A 7,500-nucleotide genomic window follows, 5' to 3' on the forward strand; every position below is an offset into this window, starting at 1 on the left:
GAGCTTCTAAGTGAAGCAGTTCTTGCAACATACTCCTCTAAGTATGTCATTACACATAATCTTCCCTCAGCAGGATATGCAGGCAGAACCAAAACTCGTTGTGGTTTTCCTGGCTTGGACTGTTTAACTAGTTTCTCAAGGTAAAACTTGTACGATGGTTTCCCTTTAGTCATATGTTTCATGTCCATTAAGTATACCGATTGGCATCTCTGTCCAGTAACTAACATACACAACTTAACTAACCTAAAAGTTAATAGTTTCAAGTTCAGTTCCTTAGCAGGACTCCAAGTCTTAAGCAAATTTAAAGCTGTAGACACATCCCAGGTACTTTGATATCGTGGAAGAGGTGGCCTGGACTGGAAAGTTGCTGTAACAAGTCTCTTGATCAAGGGGTGTTCACCTACTGTGTAAGGGCTATCAGTCAATTCCACAGCAGCAGACAATGAAGATCTGGCAGTGTTAATTGCTGAGTAACTACTCCCAGTGTCATGCAATTGTGTCAAAAAATCAATAACACTGGCTACAGATGGATGAATAGAATTCTCATTTCTTTCTGTTGCAAAGTTTCTCCACTTATCAAGATACACTCGGTACTGTTTTGTGGTCCCCGATCTCCAAGATTCCATGATGACATCACAAGCTTGTTTTGAAATGTTTTGCTGTCGCAGTGTCGCCCGGACAAGAGACATGCCATCATTTGAAGTTTGGGCCATAGAGGGTGGGGCTTGGTCTGGTCGTGTGGCAACCGTAAAAGGGATTCTTCCTTGGGTAGAAGTACTGGTTTGCTGATTAACATCCGACTCAACTTGTGTTCTCCATAGTGGGGCTATGACTAACGCTCGGTTTTGATCCTCCTGCAACTTTTAGAGGACCCTGGACAACATGCTGAAAGGAGGGAAAATATACACAAATTTTTGTTTCCAACTTAAGGACATTGCATCAGTCGCAAAGGCATCAGGATCTGCATGCCAGAACACTAAAGGTTTTAACTGATAATTGTGTCTAGAAGCAAATAAATCTATTTCTGGTCTGCCCCAACGTTTTACTAGCAGTTTGAAAACACTGGGATTTAACTGCCATTGAGTCCTATCTCAAAATTTGCGACTAAACCTGTCAGCAGTCTCATTTTGAATTCCTGGAATATGGGTGGCATTGAGCCAAATCTTCCTCTTGAGGCACCAAAGCCACATTTCTCGTCCTACAGCAACACCAAGATCATACATTGATGACGGTCTGAACAATAAAGCTGATAAATCACAAATGAATGATTATTTTAAAAAAGACTCGTCTGGAAATTTAGATATGAATTTTAAAACCATTGAAAAAATCAATATTTCCTCGAGCATTTATGGTTTAGTCCGAAAAGGTTACACTGACAATCGATTGGCAGCGAGAGTTTTCAAAAATAGAGATACTATGTCTGGAAATTTCAATTAATTTAAGGTTACAGGATAAGGAAATCCAACTTCCAACACTGATGCTGCAAATAAGCAATACGTTGATCAAGAGGTTGCTGAAAAATTAAGCAAGGCAATACAAACCGATTTAGACATGAAAAAATACAAAATTATTCATCTTAAAAAAGGGACAAATCCAGATGACGCTGTTAATTTACAACAATTACCAGAAACCCATATTAGTTCCCATGCATGACAATCGTAAAAAGTTGTTGGAGTATGCAATGAAAGTAGCTAGCGAGTTGACTTCAGATTTTGGTATAACAGTCTCGGGATTAAATGATTTTGATCAAATGCCGCAAAAAATTAATAAAAAGGCTTTTGCACTGTTAGTTGACAAAAAGTAGATGGAAGCAATATTATTTATGGACGGTGGGATTGGAACCTTTTCAAACTGATAAGGGACAACTTTTCATTGCATTATACATGTGCAATTGAGATATTTTTTCCAACAACTCTATGTTTTAATGAAAAAGAGTTTAACAGCAGTCAAATATCATTCGAGGCAACTAACACGAACATTGATTATCAAGCTAAAAAAAATATCAAGGAATTATCACTATATTCGTGCAATTTTAAATTTACAACCAGATGGCACATCACCATCAATACAACGAAGGCTTTATACTACATTTCAAGCCAATTTCGATAATAATAGTCCCAATAAACTACCAATATATGCTGTTATTTATGGTATCAAGAACGATACCTTACACTATTTAGACCAGAGTATACACGATTATGAAGAAAGTTATGAAGTGACTGCAAATGAAAGATTCACAATGCATATGCCAATCGATTGAAATGGTCAAAGGTTTTATGGTCAAAATTATTATCTTCATGGATACATAAACACTAACTCACCTAATAAAACATTCACAATCAATGATCTGAAAAAAATGTTGATAGAAAACGGGTCGATTATCAAAGAAATATAAATAATATACTATGATTTCAAGCAAGGATATGAGATTTCCGAATTGCGATTAATCACAGATTTCGACTCACACAAAAAAAAATACATACACGTCTGGTTGAAGATCTCAACTTTAAACGTTTTATATAAATCTCTCACTACCATTCGGTCATTTTGAAATAGAACAAGAGGCTACAAGTAGCCTATACTCGGGCCTGCAAAAGTACAGTCAGTGGTGTATGGTTAATTTAGCGCTAAAGAAAAGAACAGAGAGAAGTTTGTCCTTCTCACATCGGCATTACATTGCGATTCTCATGATGTTCGACTGTGTGTGTAGTGAATACCCGGACCCAGATTATCTTCATTACAGGTAGTGACAATGACCACTGGACCATGGAAACGAGGTAAAAATAGTGTATTTATGCCAAAGTGGCTAAGCCTTTTTACTGATCGATGGGTATTCTTGCTCAGTGTTTGAGAAAGGAAACGATAATTGAACGGCTTAAGATGAAACGAAATGACTCGCCGAAACATCTTTTGCAGAAAAAAATGAAAGAGAAACGAAGGTGAGACGTGAAAACATCTTTCCAAGATGACCAAACTTTCGTGCAGTGGTGCACGTAAAGGTCACTTTGTCACGTGCGCGACACGTGAAGATGTGCACTATATCTCGACACTTGAAAATAGTTCCAGAAGTGCAAAAGTTCCTTGAGGCCATGCCAAATGAATCCATAGCACGAGAATCAAATATTTAAAATATACCATTTGTTGTAATTTAAATACTCGCAGTAATATGCACCCAATTGTCAAAATAAATATGTTATTTGCAGCAATATGCCATAATCTTTTTTATTTTGTCGCCGATTAACAGCAGTATTTTTTTCCAATATATCTCATAAATTTATGTGTATATTCTCATACCGTAGTTTCAGCATTTTGAATAATTGTCTGAGAATAAATAAAATGTTTATCAGACGCTTCCGTTTGTGGTTTATTTGCATAAGTATCCTTCCAAACTCTTCAAAAACATCGATTATTTAATTAAAATTAACGTTTGATATCTGTAATTTGTGTTGACTACATATATCATCAATAGTGTTTCGGATATGATATTTACGATGGTATATTGCTTTTTTTGTTATCTTTGTAACATTTTCATAAAAATCTATATATTCGTCAGCCACTCGATATCCCTGTATGGAGGCACAATTTAAACAAACAATAGCATTATTATCATTGATTATGTCTTGTTTATCACAACATAAGTATTTTTTAACTGATCTATCTTGCAAATGTTGGCCACAAAAGGGACAAGCAATTTCCCCAATATCGACAAGTTCATCATGTAAATCTATACAATTCATTCTATGCTACTTTATTAGATATCATTTTCAAGGATCACACTGAAAATGTCACACAATGGACCATTCATGAAAAAGTGAATAAGTTGGGGGATAGGATAGAATAACCCCTAATTCTATTTCATGAAAAATGTATAGTTATCCATTTAGTGAGTAATACCATCATGTGATTTCATTATGTTAGTCCATTAGATGGTAAGGAGTATATAGAGTTGGGGGATGCGTGATATCATAATTTATGAAATAAAAAATTATCTCGTACCCCCAACTCCTATACTACTTGTTCGTTTCAAACCATACTGACGCGCCGCACGATACAGTTTGTCGACTTCCCCTAAAGCTGATGGTCGATCCACTTCATAATACAGTTTCTGTAATAGTTGGTTCGTCTGATTTAGGGTCCTCGTTTTCTTTTTCTTCTTTTTCATTTTTTTTTCGTGATTGTCAGTGACACCTTTCAATTCGATGTGAACTTCGCTACCGCAACACGCAACTAAACATCGCATTCTATGACATATGTCACTTAAAAGAACTGTGGGCGATGGGCTTCCACACACGCAGCTTGCAGCACTACCCATCGTGTTAAACAAATGATTAGATCTTCCTCACTTGTAGACAAGTTCCGGGTGGTTCTAGTGGCTTCCTCGTTTTACATACACCCGTTACAGTCGTACCTTGAAGTGGAATGTTTTCGGTGTTTTCTGGGTTAATAAACTTTGCATTTCATTTTACGATAAGTTCTGACCGGTCGATTGTTTTTTTTGGTAGATTTAGACTGGGCGTCTTTCTGGGCTTCTCTGTAGATATCTTCTTGAATATTTGTCTTTTCATTTATTTGCAAATTTGGATGAACGTGTTATATAGCATTTCATGTTCAATAGCAGTCGTTACATAACTTGTTCATTCTAATCAGCATTCCATTGTTTCAGTCATTCAACCCCGTATTTCCCCTGAGCCTAAATTCAAATCATTCCCCTGACCATTCATTTTGTTGAGTTTTACCGGGTATAAAGCTAATGAATATTTATGACTAATTGAAATAATAAATGAACTACTTACGCGATCCAACTGGAATAGTAACTCCGAAAATTTTGAAAATGTCTTTAGCCATCTGGACATTGAATACGCGGTCCCCTTTCACCGCTTCTTGTTTGCCTTTGTGATCGGGGTACTGGCAAGCGGATGTTGGGCATTTCCAGTATGCTCCCAAATTTCCACGGTGGCGAGGACACACGAACATTTCTTCCATGTTTTTTTTCGCTTAAGTGAAAGTGGCCTGCACGAATAAAAATTAGGTGATACTCGGAAATTTTTGGCTATGAAAGATGACAGCGCTTCAGATGACTGGAAATATCAGAGGTACATTCCAGAAGCGATGTTAGGAATTTGTGTCCTCTGAACTCCCCACACCACTGCTGTCTTTGCTTTTCACAAAGCATGCAGCCATCTTCACTATCTGCCCTCTCCCAAACTTAACTGTTTTGTTGTGACGCACTTGTTGTCGGTGTTTGAGAATATTTATAAAGGAAAGGATAGAACGGGGAACTAAAATGGAGCCAGAACTAAATTTATGAAAGGACATCTCCCCAATTATTGAGGCCATAAAGAAGTGAGGAAAGGTTACGTTTATACAAACGTTGGCCGTGTAGTACTTATACTTTAAACTGAGTTAACTGAATAGAGGGTAATGTGAAGTGCTAGATTTCTATTCCATATGAACCATGTGAGCGTTAGCCCTAATAGTGGAAATGGGCCCACACAAGGACAGAGAAAAACTCTGACCAGGGTGGGAATTGAACCCACGACCTTCGGGTTAGATTTCCGCTGCTCTACCGACTGAGCTACGCGGGTTCAATTTCCACCCTGGTCAGAGTTTTTCTCTGTCCTTGTGTGGGCCCTTTTCCATCAGTAGGGCTAACGCTCACATGGTTCATATGGGATAGAAATCTAGCACTTCATATTACCCTCCATGAAGAAGTGATATTGCTTTCTGTAAAATTTAAATTTACGGAAGTGATTTTAGGAAAGAAATAATATTTTTCTTGGTAGCCCGGTAAAGAAGCCACGTTTTCTATCTTGTAACATACATGTATTATTCAATCTAAAACTCCAAATCCAAATTCCTTCATTTCACACTGCAGTTATACCGTGCCAAGCGGCTGCCGCTGACCTACATAAGCATCCCACGTGAATTAATGTCAAAGAATGCTCCAAAACTCAATAAAATGATGTTTTGAAAACCAATTTTTTCTATGAAGACCTTTCATTGCGACCTACATTTTATAGCAACTAGCATTAATGTAATTTTTCAAGTAAGTATATCTTTGATCTGTAACAGTTGACGTTTCGCAGTTTTATGCTAAGCTATGGAAAAAAATTACAAATTTATTTTTTCTTGAATTCTGTTTCCCCCACCTATTTTAACCTTAATTTATCTTAAAACAAAGAAACAATGGCAAAAAATAGACTAATCATCGGCTAATACACTCATGAAAGACTTTTGTCCAGAGCAACCGTAATTTACTTTCTCCATTGTCGCCCGCTCATGAAATAATTGAACTTGACGCAATTAGTTCTGGCTTCATATTTAAAATGCACAAGCATTCTAAAGGACGTTAGCAATTCATTGCTGGCATTTCAGGCGAAATAATGCCTTAAAACAAACGTTTTGCGAATTTAAAAAGTCACAGAATCATGACCTCTGACACTGGCCGATAATTTATGCAGACAAGCATTGTTTGCTGATTTTGATGTCTTATCGCTTGTGATCTCAGGAGATACCCGCATGTTTGAGGTTATAAATCGGTAAAACAAGTTTAAAACTTTACTTTAATGTGATTTTTATACCAGATTTAGGCCGCAGCATTTAAGATATTTTCCTTCAAAGCTTCATTACATTCCGCGGTAAATCAGCCATCGCCAAAAAATGTTTTTTTTTTTTCTCAAAAAACATTTAAAATTAGGGGAAAGCAATACATCATTTTAAAGCTAAGAAAATAAGCTTTCCTCAAGCATATAATTTATTTACAGACAACTGAAACACTATAAAAACGAAAGTTGAAAAAAAAAGGTAAGAAAAATAACACAAATAAGTTTTCCAGGCAAAAATTGGTCATTTTAACCTTGATTACGAATTCTTCCTCAATGTATCTGCTTCCTAGGACATAAATTTGACCGGAAACTGATGAGGAACGAATATTTTTGGATTGTTAGGAGTAATCGGATTAGCGATTAATGCGTGATATGATAATGCAATACAAGTGTCAAATTTGCAACCCGCTGCTAACGGCAACGAGACAGATCGCATTACGAATAATTAAGCTCTGTTTGCCAAAACCCACCCAAATAACCGATTTTTCGATGGGAAATTCATCCCAGAGGATAAAACTATTCACTGGACATGTAATCAAGGTAAATATGTTCCAGCGAAAGCGAAAACAAGCCAATATTTTGAGGGAAAACACAATTCTGTGAGATCGAAGGAACATGTGGTGAAGACATGCAATTGTATCGCTGCAAAGATAATCTTACCTTTTCAGCGATTTTAACGCTTAAAGTTTCATGCAATGAACCACAATCCTTTTCCTTTATCCTCTCTGAAGCCTGTAGTGACCGCGATCGGTTGAAAATTCCCCCTTCGCAGGCCTTAAAATTGCCTGACGTAGAATACCCGTCATGAAGGCATCATGAAAGCTAGGGCTATATCTCCCCAGTAAATTTCAGCGCAATCGATGGAAATGGCGCTGCCCTACGAATTCTACAAAAA

General features: G+C 37.0%; 1 pseudogene; it reads right to left on the bottom strand.

Annotated features, from left to right (window-relative positions):
* The window catches only part of LOC137983816 (tyrosine kinase receptor Cad96Ca-like), a 39,570-nt pseudogene that overhangs the window by 30,926 nt on the left and 1,144 nt on the right, over positions 1-7,500 (bottom strand).

This window comes from Montipora foliosa, chromosome 13 (assembly GCF_036669935.1).
Source record: "Montipora foliosa isolate CH-2021 chromosome 13, ASM3666993v2, whole genome shotgun sequence".
In the NCBI taxonomy this organism is placed as follows: domain Eukaryota; kingdom Metazoa; phylum Cnidaria; class Anthozoa; order Scleractinia; family Acroporidae; genus Montipora; species Montipora foliosa.